Here is a 13,706-nt window from a genome sequence, read left to right as displayed (position 1 = left end):
TGGTACAGTATTTTTTGTCTTCAAGTAGTGGTATTCCAAACTTTCACAGCTGCATATTTCACTCCACACACTCACTCCACTCACTCCGCTCACTCACTCCACTCACTCCACTCACTCCACTCACTCACTCCACTCACTCACTCCACTCATTCCACTCACTCACTCCACTCACTCACTCCACTCACTCCCTCCACTCACTCCACTCACTCACTCCACTCACTCACTCCACTCACTCCACTCACTCACTCACTCCACTCACTCCACTCACTCCATTCACTAACTCCACTCACTCTACCCCCCCCCCCCTCGCTGCTGGTCCGTCATGGTCCCCACCCGCTCCTGGTCCATCATGGCCCATGCACCTCCTACGTACATCATGCTCATTTTTATGCTAATTTCTTTGTCAAGCGTTTTGCTTCCTCCCACATAGCTTAAAGGACGCGACCTGGGCTTGGCTGTTTTCACTCCAACGCTGTCCTCATGACAGCACGGTCCCTTCACTTGATGAAGGCAACTTGTGTTGTGGCCGCAACGTCGTGATTTTTGTTATTTTCTTTTTTACCTACGTGACTTTACCGAATAGAACCAAAGAGTATGGATCCTTGCAGTCACGAAAGCTTCAAATCTAGAATTGATAACCTCTATGGGGAGGGCTTTCACCTATCTGTTAGCGCTTTCAACAGACAACGGGACAATGAGTCAAAGCTCATCGAGACGCTGACCTTCCTCAAAAGATGCCGCGACAACAAGGTAATACCCATCGCTTTCACACTAACATCTGCTGCTGTATCCTCACCGAATTCTAAACAGATTCTGTTTAAGGCCAGCCTATCTTTTATCTCAGAGAGGATAAGACTACTCCGTTTTGACTCGATACTTTAGACAGGACTCTCCTACAAGCTCATTTAACGCTAACACAAAAAATGTCACCTGCTGATTTGAACCACGTAGACAACATGACTGCTTCTTCTGCCGATTCACTTTCAGTCAAATACAAAGCTAACCTGATTTCTAAATTCAACCACCTATCGAAGAAGAACCCAGTCCCACATATAACAAAACTAGATGTTAACAAAATCGTCATTAATCAGAGTAGCACCCCGATTTCGGACAATCTGAAAACAGTACTGGCTAGAGGGCTAAATTTTGCTGTCACCCCGAAACATATTCCTGTAGATATCATCTCTCAGGTCGATGCGGCCCTTAAAGGCATAGGACACATCCAAGCAGACGTTGCGAGAGCTGAAATATCCACTATTCCTAAGAATGCTAAGAAATGTTGATTTAAAGCTTTCGTGACTGCAGTAATTCATATTCTTAGCTCTTTCGGTAAAGTCACGTTGATGGGAAATAATAAAATATATAAAACAAGAAAAAAATGCTCACGACGTTTCGACCATAACACAAACCGTCGTCATCAGGTGTGTCGGTTTGCATACATTTATTTATTTTTAAACGGTGTATTTTAAACGGTGTTCTTTGTAAGCCATCTGGCTACCATGAGAGATTCGTTCATGAGGCTATCCACATATACAAGCACAGAGACAATTTCAACCGAGAAAATGGATTCTGGCTTAGCAATCATTGGAAAGATTTGATAAACCATTTCAGGTCTTAATTGATTGTTCACGCTTAGTGGCTTTCAGACAGCATACATTAAATTTTCGTCTCCCCCCCCCCCCTCTTTTCAGAACATAGATGGACTAGTCCTTCTAAATAAACTGCCAAATCGCTGCGCGTGGCGCTGACGTTTTTTATAAATATATAAATGCACCGTTTAAAAATAAATCAATTTATGCAAACCGACACACCTGATGACGACCGTTTGTGTTATGGTCGAAACGTGATAATTTTTTTATTGTTTTATATATTTTTTATTATTTTATTATTTCCCTTCAACGTGACTTTACCGAAAGAGCTAAGAATAATGCTAAGAAACCCATTGGCAACACAAGCAAAAATGAACGCTCTGAACTCGCGAATTTAAAAACCAGAAGTGATATAGTCATCCTCTCAGCCGACAAAGGCAACGCTACTGTAATTATGGATAAAGATTCGTACAACAACAAATTCCAGAACCTACTCAACGATGGAAGTTACTCAAACATTAAAAATGACCCTACTAATAGCCTAACTATAAAAACCAACAAGATCATCACAAGTTCGACCTCCCTAATCGAACCAACTAAACGTCCCTCCTTAAAACCTTCTGCTGCAAGACCCCCTAGATTCTATGGTCTCCCCAAGATTCATAAAGAAGGCACTCCACTACAACCCATCGTATCCACGATCAACTCCCCTACCTATAAGCTAGCATGTTTTCTGTCAGATACCTTGCTACCTTTCACTGGCAAGACCTCCTCAGCAGTACTTAACTCAGCTTATTTGGTCTCTATGGTCAAAGACGTACTGTCCCCTGACGATATCCTTGTCAAGCTTCGATGTGGTCTCCCTGTTCACCAAGGTCCCGGTACCTGATACCATTGAAATAATTGAAAATTTGGTCCAACATGGACTAGACCCCGATACACCTGCGCTGATTAGACACTGCCTCACCAATTCCTACCTACTTTACTTGGAATGGCAGCTTCTACAAACAAAATGAGGGTACCCCCATGGGTTCTCCCTTATCACCAGTGATAGCCAATGTTTTCATGGAGAAATTTGAATCAGACGCCATCCAGACTTCCACCCTCAGACCTTCCCTGTGGAAGAGATATGTGGATGACACTTTCGTCATTTGGCCACATGGCCTCCCAGCTTTGAACCTTTTCCTACACCACATCAATTCTAGACATCCCGCCATCAAATTCACCATGGAAGTGGAGAAAGATGGCAAGCTACCATTCTTGGATGTTCTGTTTGAGAGGAGACCTGATGGCTCACTGGGGCATTCTGTCTACAGGAAACCCACCCACACAGATTCCTACTTGAAACCTGATTCCCACCACCACCCAGCTCAAAATAATTCTCTCATCAAAACGTTATACCACAGGGCACATTGCATTTCAGACCAACACCACCTGACCAGTGAATTAAAACATGTACACCTGGCCCTCAAGAGAAACGGATACTCTGACCATACCATCCGCCAAGCTGTTTCTCCCTCCATACAGAAACAACCACTTGATACTCCGGTCAAAACCATCACTCTACCATATATAGCAGGCGTTACTAAAAAGATCTACAAAATTCCAAACAAACACAAGATCCTGGTCCGGTTCAATACAGTGCACAAAATCTGTGACCTGATCCCATCCGTGAAGGATGTCGTTCCTGACATACAGTACCCCGCGGTTTACAAATTGAGCTGCACTTGTGGTGATTGCTATATCGGGGAGACGAAGCAACATGTCTGACAGAATTCGCGAGCACAAATCAGATTTGAAACACGGCAAAACGAATTATTCTGCCGTAGCTGACCACTGTTACAATGCTGTGGGTGATCACGATATAGTTTTCTCCGATACCAAGGTTCTCTGCAAACCCACGGGTTTTTATCAGAGATTTGTCCACGAGGCAATTCAGATTTACAAACACAGACACAATTTCAACAAAGAGGATGGTTTCAAATTAAGCAATCATTGGAAAGATGTTCTAAATCACTCACTCCACTCACTCACTCCATCCACTCACTCACTCCATCCACTCACTCACTCCATCCACTCACTCACTCCATCCACTCACTCACTCCACTCACTCACTCCACTCACTCCACTCCACTCACTCCACTCACTCACTCACTCTACTCCCCCCCCCCCCCCCGCTGCTGGTCCATCATGGCCCATGCACCTCCTACGTAGATCATGCTCATTTTTATGCTAATTCCTTTGTCAAGCGTTTTGCTTCCTCCCACACAGCTTAAATGATGCGACCTGGGCTTGGCTGTTTTCACTCCAACGCTGTCCTCATGACAGCACGGTCCCTTCACCTGATGAAGGCAACTTGTGTTGTGGCCGAAACGTCGTGATTTTTGTTATTTTCTTTTTTACCTACGTGACTTTACCGAATTGAACCAAAGAGTATGGATCCTTGCAGTCACGAAAGCTTCAAATCTAGAAAAAAGCATTACTACAGATAATACATAAGAAGGCCTTTATCTAGCAGTACAGCAAGTGGGTCTGTGAATTCCATCTGGTTGCAGAACTGTGAGTGTTATTCTCTCATGTGCAAGGTGGAGTTTCTCCCGGTACTCCGGTTCCCTCCCACACAAAGCCAAACACCTGTTTCATGGACATGGTCAGCCGTCCCAGGGCAGGCTTAAAAAAAATAGTCTTGGGATGCCGGTGATGTTATCGCAGATAGATGGACAACATTGTTATTATCATTATATTTGAAATTCTCTCTCTCTGCTAAGAGCACTCTTTCCCTCTCCTCCACACAAAAAGCTGAGACAAAGAACCCCTAATAGCCATACAGGCTCTAGAGTCAAGTGCTCTTTGGGACAATGGCTCAGCCTATTTCTTATCTCGTAACACCCATGTCCCCAAAATGCAGCTCTCCCCTGAGCGCCGTCTTCAGCAAATACACTCGGCTCCACATTCTCCTTTACTGCATCAATCCATCTCTTTTCCAGCCTGTGTGATGTCCGTTTATAACTCTCTATCTGCCCCAACATAAGCTACTTGGGCATGTGGAGGCTGGGTATGTTGGCTAGATGACCCAGTCAACTCAAGCATTGCCCGTCGGAAGAGCTCACGTGATGTGAGCTCACAATTCAGCCTGGTTAAACCCAGGATGGATGGGCATAAGTAGGAGAGGGGGACGATGCCAACCCCAACTGCAAGCGATGATGAAATTATTTATTACAACTTTCATCAGCTGGCTGAAACCAGGCCACTGTCGGTTTTAATGGGGTCCGAGATGGACACCCACCACCAGAGTGGAAGACTCTCAAGCGCATCTTCCTGTGACCAAGCCACCATTACCTGACTCCCGATAATGGGGAGGTGAGCCCACCGTTACTTGAGATTCGCAGCTTCCCACACCGCATTCATTGTTTTATTCAAAAGAAGAGCCACTCCCTGTTTTGCAGTTTCCAATCCCATGTTTAGGACTGTCCATGCCTCAGTGGTTGGTACTATGCAACCTACGACTAAAACTAAAACGGACATCCAGAATGCAATGAGAAGAGGACGAGGCACTCGAGAAAGGGAGACGAGGAAGTATGAAGAGGAAATCTTCAGCAGAATCAGGGGGGAAAAATTAAAACCCTTGGTATAGCAGGGAGAGAGATCGCGGAGACACGGACTTTGGAGACAACTCGGTGTTTATTTACCAGCTTCACATTCCCTATTGCCGTACTAAAACTGGAGGAAGGGCCTTTGCTATTGATGCCCCTAGGGTCTGGAATGCTATTGCCAATAAACTGCAACTTGAATCACTACCTATGAGATCTTCACTATGAACTTATTATTGGTACTTACAGCACACACGGCGTCGCTAGGCAACCGTGCGCGAGGAAAGGGGGGGGGGTAGAGATGGTGTTTCTTCATTTGAGTTTAGAAAAAAGTTGATTTGCAACTTGCAGCAACAAAAACATCCTCGTCAACATAATGACTCATTCCTATTGGGTTCCAGTTATGGTGGTTGCTTTGGTGACGGTGGTTACTACGATGATTGCTGTGGTGATGGTGGTTTGCTGCTAGAGTGAATGTGGTTTCTATGCTGTGATTGCAACTATGTTGATGGTGATTGCTGTTGTAGTTGCCATATTGGTGGCTGTGGTGATGGTGGTTGTTGCTAGACTGATTGTGGTTGCTACGCTATGGTTGCTGACAGTGATGGTGGTAACTACGGTGATTACTGTGATGGTGGTTGCTGCTATGGCGATGGAAGTTGCTATAATCATGGCGGTCTCTACGGTGACCATCGCGGTGATGTTGGTTGCCGCGATTGCTACGGCGGTTGTCGTGGAGATGCACGCAGTGGTCCTGGCAGTGGAGCAGATCCAGGAGCTCCTGGGCGAAGGACTCCTGGGTGCGAGTCCAGGACAAGACGCGAGACTCGCCGCTGGAGAACTCCGCCTTGAGAGATTCACAGTTACGCGATCAGAGCTGCCTCAACGCATCCAGGGGGTCCTGAGAGAGACACGGAGACTCGTGAACTCGCACAAAGACGCATGCTAAGACTCGCAAATAAACTCACCTCATGATTCACAGACTCGCACAGAGACACGGAGGCTTAAACAGAGACTCACACAGACTCACAGCTTCACGAGCAGCGCTGCCACTCGCTCACAACTCGCCCACCCGCTAACCCACTCACTTACCCTCCCACTCACCCACCAGCCAGTTACCCATTCACCATCCAGCAATTTACCTACCCCTTCACCACCCACCCACTCAACCGCCTGCTCACCCACTCGCTCACCCAGCCGCTCACCTCCTAAACCACCCACCACTCATACACCTACCCGCTTGCTCGCTCACCCACTCACCACCGGCTCACCAACTCGCTCGCCGATTTGCTCACCACTCACTCGTCCACCCACTCACTCGGTCACCCACGCTCTCAACCACTCACTCACCATCCACCCATTCCTTCATTCACACGCTCACCAACCACCTACTCACCCGCCCATCCACTCACCAACCCACCCGCTCACCTACCCACCCACCCGCTCACTTACCCGCTCACTCACCCACTCACACACCTGCCATCTGCTTACTCACACACCTGCCATCTGCTTACCCACCCACTCACTCACACATCCACCCAATCACTCACCACCCACCCACACCCACCTGCTCACCCACCCATCCATCCACACATTCACCCGCTCACCCATCCACACATTCATCCACTCACCCACCCACACCCATCTGCTCACTCACCCGCTCTTGGGAGGATAGACTTTTAGTTAGTAAAACATCTGTAAACAAATCAGGATTACTTGTTTTACAGATGAGAAAATAGATCAGTAGACAGGGGCTGTACGCATTTCTACGTTGTAATTTATATTCTGCACAAAGGCGACTCCACAGCAGCTGTGGCGAGGCAAGGCCGGCGATCACGAGAGCCAGATGACAGCAGATAACTCGAGAGAAGCACGTGTTATCGTCTAGCTGTGGGTGTGCTCAACTGCGCGTGTGTTTGTGGCTAAATGTGGATCAGTGTGTTATTAAATTACGAGGCTGCAATAAGATCCTTGTATGTATGTCGACCTTCTGTTGCACCGTGCTTAGCCAACCGTGATAATCGGACATTACTCAATTGTATTTTACATCGAGCAATCAGCACCCCTACGTGCAGAGCAAAGCCGCTTGCAGGTGAAATGCTGAGTCGCCTCCTTATTGTGCAAAAAAAAAGTTGCCACTGGGGGTGCCCTTTAGAAGTGCAAAGGGGATTGCATTCCTCGCAAACCACGTGGCCCAGCTTTGCCCATGAGAGGCAGTCGCGCCGTGCAGGCGTCCCAGTGTCAGCGCTGTCACCACCGTCACCACCGTCACCATCGTCACACCCACACCATTGTTACCACCGTCACCACTTTCACCATCATTACCACCGTCACCAACGTCACCACCCACACCATCGTTACCACCATCACCCTCCACGTGTAGGATTCACGGCATTTGAAGGGACAGGGAGTCATCTTAGATGAAAAACCATACATAGGTGTGCAGCATGCATGCACCCACCCTCTCCAACTTATCTAGACCAACAGCTCAGAAAAACTGAATTTGTGACCAAGTTGTCGTTTAGACCGGCGGTCCCCAACTTTTTTGGCACCAGGGACCAATTTCGTGGAAGACAATTTTTTCACGGACTGGGGGGGGGGGGGGTGGTCATCATTGGGCCTTTCCCCCTTTTCAAAGAAGCTCTCCAACGACGTTTCTTTTTTGCTCATTTTGGCGAGGGTTAGCTTGTGGGCTTCATACCAAAACTGTGACTGAGACAAGTGCGCAGTGCGGGAAAGAGGCGCGGACGGAAGTGGTAAATACAATAATGGGCAGGCCACGCGCAGACTAAAATAAGTTACGGATTCCGACTTCTCATAAGGAGCGCGCAACCTAGATCCCTGGCATGCGCAGTTGACAGTAGGGTTCGCGCTCCTATGAGAATCTAATGCCGCCGCTGATCTGACAGGAGGCGGATCTCAGACGATAATGCAAGCGATGGGGAGCGGCTGTAAATACAGATGAAGCTTCACTCGCTCACCCACCGTTCGCCTCCTGCTGTGCGGCCCGGTTCTTAACAGGCCACGGACCGGTACCGGTCCGCGGCCCGGGGGTTGGGGACCCCTGGTTTAGACCACAGACTCAAAGCGTTGAGAACACGTGGCCGTCCCAGCAACAGGCAGCAGTGAGACAAAGACAACTGTGGACCGGTTTCGTCTAATTAGGACTCATTAGTGCAGGACGGTAATCAATACTTTATCTTGCCATATGCCTCTGGCAGCCCCATATATGGAGATGACCTTTACACTATGGTAACCCCATAGACAGTTGTCTAAAGCTAACAGTAATCAAATCTGTAAATTATGAGAAAACCAATCACAACAAATATAAATTATGCAGGCTGGAAACAATAGATTTCACAATGGTATCAGTGAAAATAGTATACTTGTTTTTTTACGGTAAAGTCACGTTTACACGTTCAGATACAAAAACACTCCGCATGTACCCTCCCCGAGCGAATCTAAGTAATTAAAATAAAACAAAAACAGCACCATGCATTACTTCTCTAGTTTCTAGTCGCGAAAGTCTAGTGTAACAAGTCTTGATCAAATCGTGTTTATGCATATACACGTGCCTGAGTAAACATTTTAACGATGATAATCCTCTACAATTGAAAAAAACATCGCATTAAGAAGATCTGTGTGTGGGAATATTTACAAGGCCTAAAAGTTGCACAGCACATACGACTTAGGGGTCTACAGCTGTACGCACTGCCGTGCAGTTGAAATCCTTTAAATTGTGAGAAAAAATCACACGCGGACAGAGTTATTTGTGGTTGGCGCACTGCTTTATGAACCACATATGTATTGGACAGTCACCCACAGAAGTGGATATAACAGAGCTACCTCTAATTACAAATGTAATTTTCTTCTTGATTTCCCTGCATCTGCCCTCATTCCCCTCCACCAAATAAAAAAAATATTCTGCACGAGTTATTTTCAATCTCCCCTTTAATTCTCACACTTTGCCTCTCCTCCTTCAACTCCAATGGCTTCTCGTTCACTACCGCTGTCTTTTAAAATACCTGTCGCTGGTCTTTAAACCTCTCCATGGACTTGCCCTACCTAATTTTGCCTCTCTCATCTCCTTCCATGTCCTCTCTCGTCCTCTTTGTTCCCAATCTTCTGTCTCTGTCCCTCCTCTTTGTGCCAAATCTCATTTATGGTCCCTCTACTTAACTTCTTCCATTCCTCCCTTAAAGCCCCACCTCTTCTCCATTGCCCATTCTCTACCTCTTCTCTCCCCTTAAGCGTCCACTCCTTCTCGTCCCTACTCTTCTCCGATCCCATTACTGTCTATCGCTGTCACTTATTCCTCAAACTTTGTACACCCCTGCCTCTAAATCATTCCATTCTGTCACCGCCTTGTGCTTGTTATGTCAAGAGAGAAGGCACTCTATAAATATACACCAAAGCCACCACCGCCACCACCGCCACCACCGCCACCAAGAAAAGGAACAGATGTATTTGTTGGGTCTGGAAGTGGCCAAAGTTCAAGTCGGCCATGAAAAAAATTTACATTTAAAATTACACCGCCACCAATTAAAACATTAAACACAAACACAAAGGTTGTCTGCATAACCTCAACGGACTCTTGAGGCAAGTGCTTTTAGCGAGCAACTATGAAAACCAGCATGGTACACAATGGGGAGGGTGGCCAGCACCATGCCTGGCTGCCTTTATCTCCCGAGTAGTGATGTTTACACACCGCACCAGGTACTCATTGGAGGCTGAGTCGACCTCGGGTTAGCCCAAAACCACTTTAGTTCATCGGTACTGGTGTTGCCAAGTTCATCGCGCAATACGCGAAACACTATACAATTACCGGATAATACGCATACCCACACAGGCTTGTGCATGTGTGGGTGGGTTATTTATACAGCAGTATGCAGCATGGCAGTCAGTCGGCACCTTCCGCAATGCACGTTTGTTATTCATGAGGGTGCACATCCTGATGTATTCATTGGCTGATCACCCGAAGCCACCGTGTGAGCTGAGAGTTTCTCGATCTTACCGGGTACTCGATAGAGCTGAGAAATGCACTGCGGTCAATACTCAGAGTCATCGTTTAGACGTAGAGACCCAGAGATGAAGAGAATCCCTAGCAGCCCGTACATATTAATGGATAGCAGTGATGGTCCCAGCTGCTGACTTGTACACCAGGGGTGAAGAATTGAGACAAGGCTGTGGTCCCAAGATAATTTCACTCCTTCCATTTGTTTTGTATTGAGTGGCATCCTGACGGGCACGACACGGTTCAGACGCGGCCACCAGCTCAAAAAACACGTACAGAACAAACCCTGCGCAGAGAAGCATGCAGAGACGCGTGCTCGAAATCACACCAAGACAGAGGAACGCGCAGATGAGAGAACATACACAGAGGTAAGATCCCTCCTCATGTTGACCATGATGAGAAGGAAAGAGCAACACGCAGATGAAAACGTTTCTGGAAGTGACGATGGCTGATGATCAAGAGTAACTTGAGGGGAGGAGGTGGGAAGCTCATGCACAGGAGGCGCTGGGGCCGATTGTCACAGCGCAGGCGTCACGAGAAGTGACGTTGGTTTGGGGAGGCCTTCATCAAACAGTGGATTTACCACTGGCGATGATGCCCATAATGATGATGAATGCATGGGCAGTCCACTCACATTCGTGCATAATCAGGTGCAAGTCCACTCCCCTAGTCACCCCTCCACTAATCTCACTCCCCGAGTCACCCCTCCACTCACCTCACCCCCATTCCCCGAGTCACTCTCACCTCGACTTCTCCACTCTATCGCCAGTCGCCCTGAAGAGGCCCAACTCCAGAGCCTCCCCCAGTGCCACGTTCACTCTCAGCACGAACATCGTGCGGTGCCACCCCCTCCTCTGCTGCATCCCTCCAACTCTTCCTCCGCCATTGCGAGAATCGGCTCCACGAAGGGTCCCACGCTGTCCCCGTCCCTCAATGGACTCGTGTCCTTTGTTGATGAAGGCCATTTAATAAAATAATGATAATTAATTATGCACACACACACAGGTCACCAAAGTAGCCTCAATAGACATGTTAGGGCAAGTTGTGGAGCCTTGTGCTGTGGAACACACGAGGGGGTGGTATGTATTTTGTATGTTGAACTTCTTTTGCACGGTACGTAGCCAACCGTGCTAATCGGAGGTGCAGGGGAAGGGCAACAAAGTAAGCATAAAAAGTAGTTCTAAAGAAATGAGTTTTCAATCTAGATGTAAAAGTGCACAGCTCCAGTGGCTTCTAATATCAGAAGGAAGAGCGTTCGAGACGGCCGCAGAAGCGCTTCTGAAAGTGCGATGCAGCGACCGTCTTTGTTCGATGGTTCGCCAAAATCTGCTGTGGGGATGTGATGTGGCCAACACCATGCACGCGGCCACCTTTGTCTCTCCAAATTGCTGATGTTTATTATAGACTGCACCAAGTACTCTTTAGAGGGTGAGTCGACCGAGGGAAGGTCCAGGACTGGGTCATACAGACACACAGAAAAAGATGCCCTATGTCAAATCCAGAGGCTTCTAAGAAAATGGAGGTGTAAGACAGACACAGCTATTACATGTGTAGGGGTGCTATGGGGAATAAACACATGACACGGGAAGGTGTGGTTCACCCACACCTTGGTGGCTACAACAACGTCCGCTAAGGCTCCAGTGGGTATAAAGTGCGGGGAGCCAGGGAGCTCGGGGCAGAGTGTGGGGCCCGAGGCTGAAGCAACCAGTGAAGAAAGAAGGCCAGCTAGGTGAGACCCTGGAACTCCTGTGACCGCTGCCCTTTTCAGGGCCGGCACAGCAAGCCAGTGGTGCGGCCCCAGAGCCCCAGAGTCAGAGTCCTTCTAAGGGCCGGTCTGGTCGGCGGGGTGCCGAGATCTGTGCCTAACCAGGGCCGGATCTGATAGCCTCCCTTAGAGCCCTACCAGGAGGAACTGGGAGCCTAGAGCTTAGGCCAGAGAGCCTGGGGTGTGTTCCTGAGTTATACGGGTGGAGGGGCCGCTACCCCTTCTAGTGTAACCCTTGTTAAGGTTTAAATAAATAGTGCTGCTTCTATTCTGCCGTCTCCGTGTCCTGGAACCCACTACAACTGGTGTCAGAAGTGGGGTCTTAAAATGGACACAAGGAGTACAAACCGATCACAGGAACCCCAGGAGGAGGACGGCTCGCCTGGGATTGCGCCAGAGGCCGCGGCCGACGATCCTGGGATGTCCCAGACGCCCCAACAGCAGCCGCCGCTGGAGGAGTGGCCGCCGATGGAGGACGGGTTGCAGGCGGCTCACTCTCGACTGGCTGAGCTGCTGTATGCCGCGGCTTCCACGCTGGAGGAAATCAACCGCGCGGGGCTGCGGGCGCAAAGGCGGCAGAGAGACGAACGCCGTTCAACGGCCATTCCCGCCGAAACACAGCCACCAGATTTCGGATTTGCCGCCATGACAGTGTCCGCCACGGCGATTGGAGGGTCGCAGCGCCACGTGGACGCTGTGGGCCAATCAGCGGTGGTGACGTCATCACCAACGGACGCCCGCTGTCAGGACCAATCGGCGGGCGCATCGTCATCACCTGCGCGACCGCCGATGGGTGTCCTCAGCCCCTCAGACACCGGTGGAGAGGCCGGAAATGGCGCGCGGCACCTCTCAGAGACGAAGCCATCGTTTCAACAACGCCTGCCGGTGTTGAAGGAGTTCGTTTCAGACGGCGGCGACTGGGGGGCCTTTCAACGCCGCTTTCTCGCTCATCAAGAGATGGCCGGCTGGACGGACAACGAGGCGTTGAGTGCGCTACCGGCCATGCTGGACGATGACGCCCTTGCTACGCTCATCACAGCTCCCAGATCAACGCGATCTACGCTACAGTCGGCGCTCCAGGTCCTCACCATAGTCTACGGGCCATCGTCGGACTGCCGCAAACTCTTCCACGAGCGGTGCAGGGGCCAGAAGGAGCCACCGCTGGCGTATCGCACGGCTCTCCTGGCCCTCGCAAAAGCGGCTTTCCCGCGGATGGACGGCGAAGGGGTGGACGCGATGGTGACGGAGAAGCTCCTGGCGTTGGCCCAGGAGCTACAGATCGTCATCGTCGCAGAGGACGACGCGGACATGTGCTCCTTGCGGGCAGCAAGACACATCCACGCGCACCTGATAGCGCAGCGTCGATCACCTCTCGTCCCCAAGGGCGCAGCTGCGGTGTGCGCTGGGACGCCGACCATCCCCCCCTCCGAGGAGGTCTTCGCGGCGGGTCGCCCGGTGGAGTGGAGATCCGGAGGGAGGCCGGCTCGGACCACACCGGATCGCCAGGAGCACCCCAAGGCGCTCATCACGTGCTACAACTGTGGCCGCAAGGGCCACGTGGCTGCGGAATGCCGGGCGCCTCGTCAACGACAGCCGGGACGGTCGGACGGCGCTCCAGCCTACAGGCCTCCGCATCGCAACCCGGCAAGTCGCGGCACCCCACATGCTCGGCCTGTGCACACACCTGTCCCCACCTCGCGCGTTTCGGTGTACGGGCCTCGGGGTACGCCCATTGGTTTGTTGGGTGG

The sequence above is a fragment of the Petromyzon marinus genome (assembly GCF_048934315.1).
Source record: "Petromyzon marinus isolate PM22_M1 ecotype Great Lakes invasive population chromosome 84 unlocalized genomic scaffold, UKy_Petmar_22M1.pri1.0 chr84_unloc.4, whole genome shotgun sequence".
NCBI lineage: Eukaryota > Metazoa > Chordata > Hyperoartia > Petromyzontiformes > Petromyzontidae > Petromyzon > Petromyzon marinus.
The sequence above is the reverse complement of the archived record's forward strand: the minus strand, read 5'-3'. Positions refer to the sequence as shown.